Here is a 14,042-nt window from a genome sequence, read left to right as displayed (position 1 = left end):
TCTTAGCTTCCGTATAGTTTAGCATCTTTTGAGGGCTAACACTGGGTTGTACAGTGAACGACCAAGAAATTGCTTTATTTAATAAAATAATGAAATTTTATTTAACAAATCGTTTTTTTAATAAAATTATATTAAGAAATTTATTTTTTAAATGAATAGTGAATTTAATAATGAACTTTTATTTAACAAATAATTTTTAGTAATAAAATTATATTAAAAATATTATTTTTAAAATTTATATGTTTAATGAGTATTTATTTTGGTTATTAATAAATATATGGTTAAAAGGGATATCTATAGACATATCACTCTTAACAGTCATACCCATGGTAGACTTCTTAAGGATTTCTCAGGGATATATCTATAGACATATCACTATTAACAGTCAAACTCATGGTAGACTTCTTGTACCATGGGTATGACTGTTAACACTCACAAAAAAAAAGTGATGATTATCAAATCCAAGAAGACACTTACCCTAATTTTATGTATGAGAATAGTAACTTGGAGGAAGTGTCTTCTTACAAGTACCTAGGAATTCATATTCATCACAAGCTTAACTCAAACTATAGCATTGAGAAAAGGATTAATGGCGGCTTGAAAGCTTATTTTGGTCTGAAAATAATTGTAAATTGACAAACCTCGTAATGTGGGATAGAAAGAAGTTCCTCTTCGAAACTTTAGTCACTCTTGTTATCTTATATGGATGTGAGGTTTGGGGTTGCAGCATCTCTAAAGAATCCTTGAGAAATATTGAACAAATCCAAAAGCATTTTATAACGTATAACCTCAAAATTAAAAGTAATACACCCTATCATATTTTCCTTATAGAACTGGGTCTTTCCCCTTTGGAGAGCCTAGCTATGACTAGGGGTTTGTTGTACAAGCACAAGCTCAATAACATAGGAGACCATAGACTTCCTAGGCTAGCTTAAAATTCCAGCCAAAACCACCTAAGGCTCAAACGAGGTTGGTATAAAGACACCAGGCTTGGTTAAACCATTGGGAGATCGACGAGAATGTTGCATTGCAAAACATTAATAACATAAAAAATATTATTACTTCTAAGTTCAAAGAAAAAATGTGGTGTGAGAAAGATTTAGCAGCTAAAAGAAAATTAAGATATTATAAGGAGGTCATCAACCCTACCCTAGAAAATCAAAAGTATCTCTTGGTTTTAACTAGCTCAAAGAAGAAAATTAATATAGCAAAGATTAGAATGAACTCTCATGAGCTTCGTAGTGAAACGGGTCGTTGGGCAGTTCCTAAAACACCATGGATAGAAAGAATCTGCCATCTTTGTGAGAATATGAACATCAAGGATGAATATCACTTCCTCTTAGAGTGCCCCGCGTACAACCACATTAGATCTCAGTTTCATAATCTTTGTTGCAATACTGACCTTCCTAGCCTTTTACGATGTCAAAATTATCGGAGGCTTCTCTTGAAGATTTTTGAGCATCGGAAGAAAATCTTAAATCCAACTAAATAATTCGTTTTCTTTTTACGATGTCAAAATTATAATGACCTCCGGAGGCTTCTCTCCAACCTTTTTGAGCATAGGAATAAAATATTAAATCGAACTAAATAATTCATTTTATTTAGCTCCGATAGACCAAAGTTTTGTCTCAGTGGATGTTAACCACCACCACCACCACCTTCATCATCATCATATATATAAGTTAAATAGCATCTTTGAAAGTGTAAATGGATTAAAATCTTCAATTAAAATTTTAAATTGTATCTTTGAATGTGTGGATTTAAACTTTTAAATTTGTGAGTTTAGAACATCCGATCTAAATATTATTTTTATATTTATCTTCTTAAAATTTTTAAATCTTGTAATAAATAAGAATCGTTAAAATTTAACTATAAATAAAATTATTAATTAATTTAAAATGATAATTTTATTATTAAAAAATTATATATATATATATATATATATAATTTTATAATTTTGTTTTGTTATATATATATATATATATATATATATATTTCATTTTATAATTTTGTTTTATTATTGTAAAAATATTGTTATATTTGATTTTATATAGAAAAATTTTCAATATGTGTTAATGTCCAATATATCACCTAGATATGGAGCATTTGATCACCATCTATCCAAGACTCCTTGGATTTTATTATTAAAAAATTGTATATCATAAATAATATTAATTTTTAAGCAAAATTTCTGGGTAGAAATCTTATATCTTATGTCATTTCTACGATAAGACTTTGCTTAATTCATTATGGATCACAAAAGGTTGAATACATAAAATTTATTTATTTATTTATTTTTTTTTAATTTGAGGTTTTAGTAATTTATATTGTTATTATGAAAAATAAATTAATTCCTACTCATTTTAAAGAAATTACACCCAAAAAACCCACATGAAATGCTTCCAAAAAGTCTTACTAAAGACAATACCTATAATTATTATGAAAAATAAATTTATTTTAAAATAAACAACAAATATTTATATATAGTTTTAAAATATATTTAATAAAATATATATTCAAAAATGGTATTTCATCAAAAATGTTATTTTTATTGATTTCAAACAATTCATCCTCAATCTTCACAAAAAATTAATAGAAGACTTTTCTACTATTTAAATATTGAGTTGTGCCATTTTTTGAAAGTTTTTTGGTGAGTTTTTTCGGTTTAATTTCTCTAAAATCTCACAGGAATTTATTGAAATCCCAAGTTTGATGGGTAACCCTGCACAATCAAAATGCCCTAGGTGTTTTTCAATGGGCTGAATCCATATATACAATCAAAATATCAGTCTAAATAACTGAAATTTAGATTTCACCTCAAATTTTTTGGGCTGATTCACATACCAGAAAATCCAAAAAATCAAAAACAACTATAAATATTATAAATAAATTTAAATATTTAAATAGAAAAACCTTTTGAGCACACCACTCACATCTCTAGAATGTAGTAAAGCTGAATACTTAACTTTTTTACGATTTAAATGTAATAAATAATTTGTGATATCATGACACACCACGAGCATATTTGGCCTTCATCAGAGTATTCAGCTTAACTCGATGGCTTTCGTCAATTTTTTTTTTTTTTCTTCGACGACGAAAGCCATCGAGTTAAACTGAACGGCCTGACTTCATTCCATATATATATATATATTTTGACGAAAGCCATCTAGTTAAGCTGAACACTCTGATCATTGGAATCCATTTATGCAAGTTGCATGCATGATTAAGAAAGCTGTACTAATATGGTGAAATGCGATTCGGTAATATGGATGTGGCACGCAGCAGGAGGGAACGATGAAAGGTGGCAGCAAGGCGCAGAGTTTAGACCATAGCTCCGGTACAGGCGAGGAAAGGTGGTATGTAAATTCATTCTCCTATCCTAATGCTCTAGAGATAGATAGACGTAGGAATTTCTGTTATTCCTCATAGATGTCCATGAAAACGAAGTCGAAAGGTAGATGTAGGCAGGTTATAGGCATTCCCAGATATGGGAAGAAACGTCTTTACTCCACCAGAAGTGCTGGTGTCCCGGGAAGAAAGAACTATGGTTCTCTGAGGAAGGAAAAACCCAAGCCCAGGAAAGGCTGCAGGGTGGGGAGGGTAGCTAAGTCGGGAAGATTAAGGATTCCTGCTGGCGACAGGAACCATGACACTGTCTACCATATAGGCAATTCAAGAAAGGCCAAGAGTAGAACTCCACCAGAAAAAAGGTGGGAAAACAGTTTCCCCCGACAATCGGGGAGAAGAGTTAGTATGGCTAATTACATGGAAAACCATCAAGAGGGGCATCGAGGGAAGTACAGAGAAGCAGAGAGTGGAGGGAAGGAAAAGGGCCGACTTGCAGGGCAGGTCGCGGAGTGGTCTGGGACCTCTTATCATAAGAAAATTTGGGATCACCAGATTAATGCAAGGGGGGTAAGTGAGTGGGTTGAAGTAGAAATTCTCAACAGAGTTACTGACTTGTGGTCTCTTGTCTTGATAGGTAGGCAAGACACAATCAAGAACAGGTTCCAGGCAAGCAACAAGATGGCTCCGAAGAAAGAGAAACAAGTTCGGACCCAGGAAGAAGGATCGAGCAGTAACCCGAAGCGGCGTGGAAGGAAACCAGAGGCCGAGCAGAGAATGTATATGATAAATGCTTACATGGCCGGGAATTCCCCCGAAACCCGGGAACAAATAAATGGGTGGGAATGGGAGCTGAGATCCATCAGCTCGAACAAGGAGATTCCACGGGGTGAATGGGAGGATTTAGTACCAGATCCAGGAAACACTTGGAGCCGCAATTCTCTGTTTAATAAGTCGATCCAACATTATTGGATTATGAAGCACGTAGTAGCCCGTGCTATGGAAATGAACCAGGCAGTCCGGGAGGAAGAGGAGGAGGAAAGGAAGCAGAGGGAGGAGCAGCTAAGGAGTCAGACACAGGAAGAATTGGAAAATATAAAGTCCACGCTCCTGAAGGAAATTGCTGAGGTCCAGACCCAGGCCTCGCGCAATAATCTAATTCTTGGAAAAATGGAACAAATGCTGCAGGAGATGAAATGGGTTTTGGAGCATAAGAACGTGACTCCTGGTACAAGTGCCATGGTGCCCGCCCCGGTTAATTCTTCAGATGAGGACTGATGAAGCAGGTTTCTCGGTTAGTTTTGTTTGAAGTACCGTAGTAAAAGAACTGTTTCTGGATGTTTTATTATAGACTAATAGATAGAATAATTAGTAGAGTTCGAAAGAACAGATATGATAGAACCAAGGATATGAACATTTTCAAATTTTGGTCTGGATATAATGCTGAGAGATGGCTGCCTGGTTTCTGCGGGCAAGATAGCCCTCGTTCCATTTTTTAAATATATATCCATTTAATTTATATAATTAAATTAATTTTAATTTAATTAATATTCAATATTATTATTGTAAATAAGACGTAAAACTGACATTCCTATGATCTAATTCTCATATTAAACCATAGAAGTTGATTGGAAACGTGGATTCCAATTAAACATAAATACGAAGACTCCGAAAAACAGTACTACAAATAATGACAATATTAATTTTATAAATAATATTCCCATACAAAAGTAAAATTACAAATTCAAATCCATTCCAGTAAAAAATTACACATTCAAATCCAAAAAAGAATAAAAATAGAGTATATATACCTCTATTCACAACTTAACGGTTACCTTTTAATGACTATCTTCAAACACTACAGCAGTTTTGGTTTTTTTTTCGAAAGATCGTAAAAATTTATCCTTTCTCAGGTTTCAATACCATGGGTTTCACCAAATTAAGAATCACTTCCACAGGCCGGATGCAAACCTCACCAAACTGTTCTACCTACAATATTTTCTTGAAGTTGATTTTATCCTGTCGCAAAATAAAACTACAGCCTAAGCATCAATGAATAGACACGCATGTCACCAATACTACCAACATTCCTCTTCAGCCTCTGCTACAATCAGGGCAATGCGCTGACAAATTTCATAATTATCTGGAGACTATGGAGATCCCAAATCGCATGCCTTAAATTTTAAGACTTTTGCTTCAAGAAAAGTAACCTTAAACGCATTGAAAGTGCTTTTTTATACAATACCGAAAACCCTGTAACACAACCCAATGAAGCCAAAGAAATTTAAAACTTTAATTGGAATGTTGTAATAAAAATGAGAAATATTCCGGACAAACACGCAGGAAGAACTGAAAGAGGTTTGTATACCTTGAAATTTCTTCAGGAAAAGCTGAAAACATGCCTTCAAGCCACATGGTTATCCTGGCTGAAAGAGGATCTAAAACAGGCACTAGGCCATAGGTTCATACGCTGCTTCAGTTTTCTTGCAACAAATTTCTGGTTATGGCTGTCCATAGTGGCCTTTGCTGCTCCCTTTAAGTTTCTAGCTGCCTGCTTCAAGATTTCTTTAAAGGATTCCTCCCCTAGTCTCCGAAAGGACCTTTTCAGCTTATCTTTAAAGCTTTCTTCGATACAAAACTTGTAACTCCGAAGAAATGCTTGTCTGGCTAAATAATTCTGATTTCCCCTGAACCTGTAACCGAAATAGTAAGCGTCGTCTTCAGTGGCATCAAGGAGTCTCACGGAGTCCATGCTTGAGTGATACCAGTTTCCGGAGGACACATATGTTTCATACACTCTCCCGACACACATAGTTTCTCTGTTCAGAGCCATGGAATCCTTCGATTTAAATGACCATTTCAGTGATCCTCCATAACCATAAGGTCACCGTCAATTTGGAGAATATTTGACGACTCCAACGAGGAAAAATAAGTAATCTCTATACCCAGCTAGGCGATCAAAATTTGACTGTGTAGTGACTGGAAATTTAAAACTATTAATATCATCTGCAAAAAGATACAGTCAACTAAAATTTATTTGCCGGACAAACCATAAATTGACTATCCATCATCAAACTTGGAGGAATATGACGAGAATAGAGCGATGAAGCAAAAAAAATAAATTATATGCTGACACAGGATTCCGAGCCTGTAACGAAAAGAAGTCAGAATCGTTGCCAAAATTCTTCCCAAGAGTTAATAATGAACGCATACCCTTTTAACAGACATTTTTGCCAAAAAATAAATTGCAAAGAACTCATCTTATGAACATCTAAACTACTTTCACCGTAGACTCTAAAGATTTTCTGCGTCATGTAAGTTGTACATATAAAATACATTCTGGTGCTTATTTTACCTGGCTTACAAAGACTGACCGACAAACTTTTCAGTATTTTCAAAGCCGGCCAAATATGCGGAATAATCTTCTTTCCATTTCATTTCTTTAGCTCCTTACTCTCTTTCCATTTACAAGGCCCAAAACTGAAAAGAACGACAACAAAATTTGATTTCACCTTTTAGCATCTTTACTGGAGGCCAAATATGCCAAATGTTTGCTTTCCATTAATTTACTCTTTTTCCATTTACAAGCCTGTACACCAAAAAGGCAAAGCAAAATTACATTGCACCTATTAAGCCGAGCGACTTCCAGAATTCATCCGAACAAAAGCTCCGAGTTTCAGCAAAGGAATTCCTCTTTTTCTAGCCTCCTCTAAATTTCAAGGTGTAGGTTGAAGTTTTTTTGGCATCATTTAAACTGCTTTAAAGCCCGGAATTCCTGAAATTTTGCATCTGGTGAAACACGGCATTTTTAATTTGAGAATCCTCGTTTGGCAGCCAGCGACGGCACCGGTCCTTAATCCTAAAGATACTAAACTTTCCTCATCATATTTTACTTTGGGATTTGAAAGGCATTATGCTCTCTGTAGACTTCAGGGTGATTTGAAAGGCATTATGCTCTCCGTAGACTCCAGGATGATTTGAAAGGCATTATGCTCTCCGTAGACTTCAGGGTCAATCGCATGCTCTGTGCACGCATTTCAACTACCTTTTATCACACGGCCTTTCGCGGTTTTATATTCATTTAAATGTCTTTAAGGTGTGCATCCAGAAGGGCGGATTTTATATTCTGAAAAACTCATCGGGGCAATAACGACAGTAGTATCGTTGAAATAAATTGATAAACTAGAAATTGCACCAAATGTTGCAATGGAAAAATAACATTAATTAATGTTTCTCTGACAATTTTTGAAAGGCAGAAAAATATCAAGAAAAGGCAAGGACCATGCTATAATGAAAACTTACATCTTGCTATCTTAGAGTAGGACCAAGCTCTAATCCTTGAACTCTATTGGAAAATTTCAGTGAGCACAGAGTTTCTCCTATGTCATTTTCATGGGGACTAATTTGTACAAATAAAGTCTTTGTGCATCCTCCTGAGTGAACATGCATCATATTGGTGTTAGATGTTGTGCAAAGACTTTGAGACAAGACAATATCATACCATCTCTATAGGAGCTCATTCCTTCTACCATCAGCTGCCAAAACATGGCTCCTCCACCTACTCTTCCCATGCTAGCAGAAGAATATATACAGTGAAAACTTACATCTTGCTACCTCCGAGTAGGACCAAGCTCTAATCCTTGAACTCTATTGGAAAATTTCAGTGAGCACAGAGTTTCTCCCATGTCATTTTCATGGGGACTAATTTGTACAAATAAAGTCTTTGTGCATCCTCCTGAGTGAACATGCATCATATTGGTGTTAGATGTTGTGGAAGGACTCTGAGACAAGACAATATCATACCATCTCTATACATTCCTTCTGCCATCACCTGCCAAAACATGGCTCCTCCACCTGCTCTTGCCATGCTAGAAGAAGCATATATTTGTTTATAAACCATATCAAATAAATTGTCTCTCTAGTCAATGCCGAATCTTGGGTCTTTAAAGGATTTCTCAAAATCTACAAACAAAAATAGTTTCTTCAATATTCTACTTCCATCTTCTAGATGGTTCTTTATCCAACCTAACCGAACAGTTAATAAATAAGGGCAAACTTCTCTTTGTATTCAGACTGATGCCCTTCCAAACGAACTTGCTTTATGTACAGACATATGCAGTGAATAATTAGGAATATGTTAATAAACCCCAATTATTCTCCAAAGCGATAAGAAAATAAGGGCAAACTCATTTCAGAAATTCTTAATGCTACCGTTCCATCTTCACTTAGATTGTGGTGGAAATAAGAAGCTTTCCCGAAGGATTACAGGAAGAAAATGAGACAACATTAAGAAATTCAGTTGAATTTGGAGGAGATGAATGTGATGGCAAGGCAAATCTATTAAACTTTAATAATCAAATATGTTGAATAAATCTTCCACCATTGGAAGAGGAACATTTAATCCCATGAAGCCATTGATGCATTGGGCTGAAGGTCCCTCACCAATTTGAAGAATATATGGCTCTCTAATGATATTTCTCAAAGGAAACCAAGAAAACAATGTTTTGAAACCATAGGGCGTTTATTATTAGCTCCATATTTGCTAAAATTTGCATTTTCTGTCTTACAAACATTCTAAAGCTAAGTTGTCTTCTTGCATAGACGCAGACGAACAATTTGCAAATGATGAGGAGAATTAGGGATTTAAAAATATAAATTTGCATGCCTGCTAGTTCCTAAAGAATATCCCAATAACTCTAGCACATATAAAGAGAAAATTCTTTCTAGGAAAAGAAAAGGAAAATCTGTTAAACTTAAATGATCAAATATGTTGCATAAATCTGCCACCAACGACGTTGAAACAACACATTTACATTAGTCTCACGAAGAAGCATGAACCTGCCAAGTTCCAACACTAAAATATTTTTTAAAACATATATATGGAAATGTGTTCATCTCTTCATTGGATGCATTGTGCATTTGATATTCATAAGTTCTCTTCCTAGGTGCACTTACTCTTTCTTGGCACACACTTGTATTTGATTCTTGGTGACATGCTTGGTTTTTTCAACACATGGATATTTGCTTGTTGGCACTCTCAGTCTGCTGCTGAGATTTGAAAAGTGGAATGACAAAAACCAAAAGTGGAATTGCGTGGGGGTGGTTCCCTAGTGGTGAGCTTCACCAATTCAAATATGCACCTAGTTGACTTAAAACCCAAATAAACCATACGCCAAATTGACTTGAACAAAATTTCATATTTCTGGCACATTTATGATCCTCTTAGGTTAGCCATTTTCTTGGCTATTTTCGAACTTAGTTTTTACTTGTCTCTTCCAGTTTTCTCTGCAAACCATTGCACAAACCACTACCATTTAATGGCCCCTCAAACAGTAGATTCGATGAACTTTTTACGAAGCGAAATCATACCAATTTCCAAGGCTAATTTGTGCTAAAATTTATTGTGTTTTGGTTGCTGCTTCCCCAGCGAAATTGTGCCTCTGTCAACGACATTTCATGGCCCTTCAATATAGTGATTTGATGGGTGCCTTTCCAACTAAAAATGTGCTCCATTTTGTCGCGACTTGGTTGGTAAATTCTCAGCAAAATCATGGATCTAATCCTAGTGAATTCGTCCTCTTTTTATACTGCATTTTGGTCACCAAAACACCCAGCAAAAGCGAACCTCTTGGCTCTGTCAACCGTGTCTGCAATTGTAAACTTGTGATATTACCTCTCTGACATTGCATATTACATTTTTTTCAACCTTCACTAATTTCATCTTACTGGGCCCTGGTTGTCCACACATCTGCCTCTACCCACAACTTAGCAATATTTTCATTATTGGTTTGATCAAATATCACTGGTGATATGTTTCTCCCACTGTCATTGTTCATTGTAAGCAGATTTATTACATCTGCATTCAAATATTTCAAGGTAATGTCCTATTTTATTGTAGAATCGATTGACAGAAAAGAGACACTTGCAGTCACTATAGGAAAAGCGTATCATCATTTGATATATTGATTGATCTAGATTCTATAGGAAGGGGAAGCTGGGTAGAATGTACCATATATGTGAGCTCTAGCTTGAATTTCACAGCCCCAATATCTCAATGCAGCATTAACATATATACAATTACTAAGGTCCATGGGTCTGCAAATGCTCTTGATCCTTTCTATAACATATTGTCAAGCTTCTCAAAATTAAGCAAGTTGAGACAAACAAATAACAAATGCGTCATCCTTTGAACCTTGCAATGTAACTAAGTTTGTAGTCGGAATCATGATTGGCCTTTGGAAAATGTCCTTTCGACCAGTGAATTCAACACCAAAACTAAGGATTGTAAGAAGATACATCCTTGAGTTCTCTCCACTGGTGAATGACTAATTAATTAGAAGTATAGAATATCTACTTCTATTTGGCAATAAAACATATTCCTAAGGGATCTTTGATATGACCAATGAGGAAGTTTAATCTAGTTGCCACCGACAATATCACAATCATAAAACGAAGTCCAAATAGAAAATTGCTTGCCCATCCATTCACTATTCCATCTCATTGCTATGAACATATATGCCTCACATTCATTACAGAGCCCTGACATTCTTATGACTACAATTCAATGACTTTTGTTGATGCAATTAAAAACATTGTATGATAGATGCAGCAAAAGGTGATAATTCCCATGTCATAGTACTCACACTAAGGTATGCCATTGATAATCATTGAGTAATACAACCCTATAATATCTTGAATACAGCTCGACTATGATGCAAAGAATACAGTGAAAAAATCTTTGGGCCATATACCAATTGTTATGAGAATAAGAACACCCAATAAAGCTGGTGGATTTCTGGAAAAGCTCAAAAAGTTTAACTGTATTATTTTGCCAAGAAAATGTTACAACATCCCCAATCCAATAAATCATTCATGGGAGTTTAAACACCCTAAGTAGATAGAAGCTTCCATCTTTGACCTGCTTCTCCAATCCATGAATGCCTTGATAAGAATTTCTTCTAGGGCTTCATCTTCCTCAACTTCTTTGGGGAAACTCTATGTTCTGCTCCTTATTACTTACATAATGAATATATGTTGCATCACCAATTCCCTACATCCAGAAGCTTCTTTCAATGGTGCATGCATAATTGCTACCAAAGGACAGGCTAGATATGTGTTCAACAAAATAGCAACAAATTCTTCATTGGCATGTATGCAGAGGATCTTTAGTACAGATAATGAGGAAGACGAACCCTTCATTATGGCCTTCTCCTTAAGAATGTGTATGTCTAAGCTGCGTTGTCTTTTGATTTGGAAACCTTTTCAAGCACATGACATTCTCACAATAAATACCATCTAGAGGATTACTACACATTCAAAGTCATTATAGCCATCCACTCATCCTCCATAACTTATATCTTTATGGGGAAAAGAAAAGATGATACCTCCCAAAAACGAAATCAAGAGTTGTTCCAGCCTTGTACATTAAGAGCAGCTACTAGATCTTCAACATTGTTGCCAAATACAACAGAATTATTACACTGACCATCATCGATAACAACTTCATGACTTCCCACAACCGCATTCAATCTGAAGAAACAAAGTTGAATATCTCGAACAATTGCATTAAATCATCAAACTGGGTGTAAAAATGGTTCCATTATGACATAAATTAAATTGTGTAATTTGTAGGGATTCAAGACTAATTTCCAATTAGCATGAGGCCTTATTATGAATGTAAGATCAGCAATTTTCAAGCATAAATTTCTATGATAAAATAGTCACTGCCATTCAGGGTACAAATAGGTCTGCTAGGAAACTTGACTAGAAATCACTATTAGCAAATTTCACACGAGTGTTGTGCATAAGAAAACTATTAAGTATCTTAAAAACACGATTACAAATAGCACGGGAAGGTAAGGAATACATCAACTGAATAAGATATTTCCCTTGATATCATGCAAACAACATATCCATACTCTGCCATTGCAGAAACAAGTGTTCAATTTTTCTTTCTTTTCTAAAAATGCAAAGAATGTTACCTCATTTTTAAGAGCTGAGTCACATTTTGTAAATGCTAGACCTGGGATCGATAGCACTCCAGAGAACTCTGTTGAAATCAGTAATCACAAATGTATCAATGACATTCCTTTCTTCTGCCTACAAAGATAAGCACCCCCAATCACACCTGTATGAAGCCACTGGTGTGTTGGGTTAAAGGTCCCTCACCAATATACGGCTCTCTAATGCTATTGTTCAAAAGAAACCAAAGAAAACATTGTTCTGACACCATAAGGCGTTTATTGTTACCCCCATATTTGCTAAAATTTGCATTTTCTATCTTACAAACATTCTGAAGCTAAGTTGTCTTCTCTGAGCATAGATGCAGATGAACAATTTGCAAATGATGAGGAGAATTAGGGATTTTAAAATATAAATTTGCATGCCTGCTTGTTCCTAAATAATATCCCAATAACTCCAGCACATATAAAGAGCAAATTCTTTGTAGAAAAAGAAAAGGCAAATCTGTTAAACTTAAATGATCAAATATGTTGCATAAATCTGCTACCAACGACATTGAAACAATACATTTATATTGGTCTCGCGAATAAGCATGAACCTGCCAAGTTCCAACACTAATTGCTACCAAAGGATAGGCTAGATATGTGTTCAACAAAATAGCAACAAATTCTTTATTGGCATGTATGCAGAGGATCTTTAGTACAGATAATGAGGAAGATGAACCCTTCATTATGGCCTTCTCCTTAAGAATGTGTACATCCAAGTTGTGTTGTCTTTTGATTTGGAAACCTTTTCAAGCACATGACATTCTCACAATAAATACCATCCAGAGGATTACTACACATTCAAAGTCGTTATAGCCATCCACTCATCTTCCATAGCTTATATCTTTATGGGGAGAAGAAAAGATGATACCTCCAAAAAACGAAACCAAGAGTTGTTCCAGCCTTGTACATTAAGAGCAGCTACTGGATCTTCAACATTGTTGCCAAATATAACAGAATTATTAACTGACCATCATCAACAACGAATTCATGACTTCCCACAACCACATTCAATCTGAAGAAACATAGTTGAATATCTCGAACAAGTGCATTAAATCATCAAATTGGGTGTAAAAATGGTTCCATTATGACATAAATTAAATTGTGTAATTTGTAGGGATTCAAGACTAATTTCCAATTAGCATGAGGCCTTATTACAAATGTAAGATCAGCTCTTTTCAAGTATAAATTTCTATGATAAAATAGTGACTGCAATTCAGGGTACAAATAGATCTGCTGGGAAACTTGACCAGAAATCACTATTAGAAAATTTCACACGAGTGTTGTGCATACAAAAATTATCAAGTATATTAACAACACGATTACAAATAGCACGGGAAGGTAAGGAATACATCAGCTGAATAAGATATTTCCCTTGATATCATGCAAACAACATATCCATACTCTGCCATTGCAAAAACAAGTGTTTAATTTTTCTTTCTTCTCTAAAAATGCAGAGAATGTTACCTCATTTTTAAGAGCTGAGTCACATTTTGTAAATGCCAGACCTGGGATCAATAACACTCTAGAGAGCTCTGTTGAAAGCAATAATCACAAATGTATCAATGACATTCTTTTCTTCTGCCTACAAAGATGAGCACCCCCAATCACACTTGTATGAAGCCACTGATGCGTTGGGTTAAAGGTCCCTCACCAATATACGGCTCTCTAATGCTATTGCTCAAAAGAAAC

This window comes from Pinus tabuliformis, chromosome 9 (assembly GCF_031772625.1).
Source record: "Pinus tabuliformis cultivar Carrire ecotype Pingquan chromosome 9, CPIR1, whole genome shotgun sequence".
NCBI classification, from domain to species: Eukaryota; Viridiplantae; Streptophyta; class Pinopsida; order Pinales; family Pinaceae; genus Pinus; species Pinus tabuliformis.
This window is presented reverse-complemented; position numbering follows the sequence as displayed.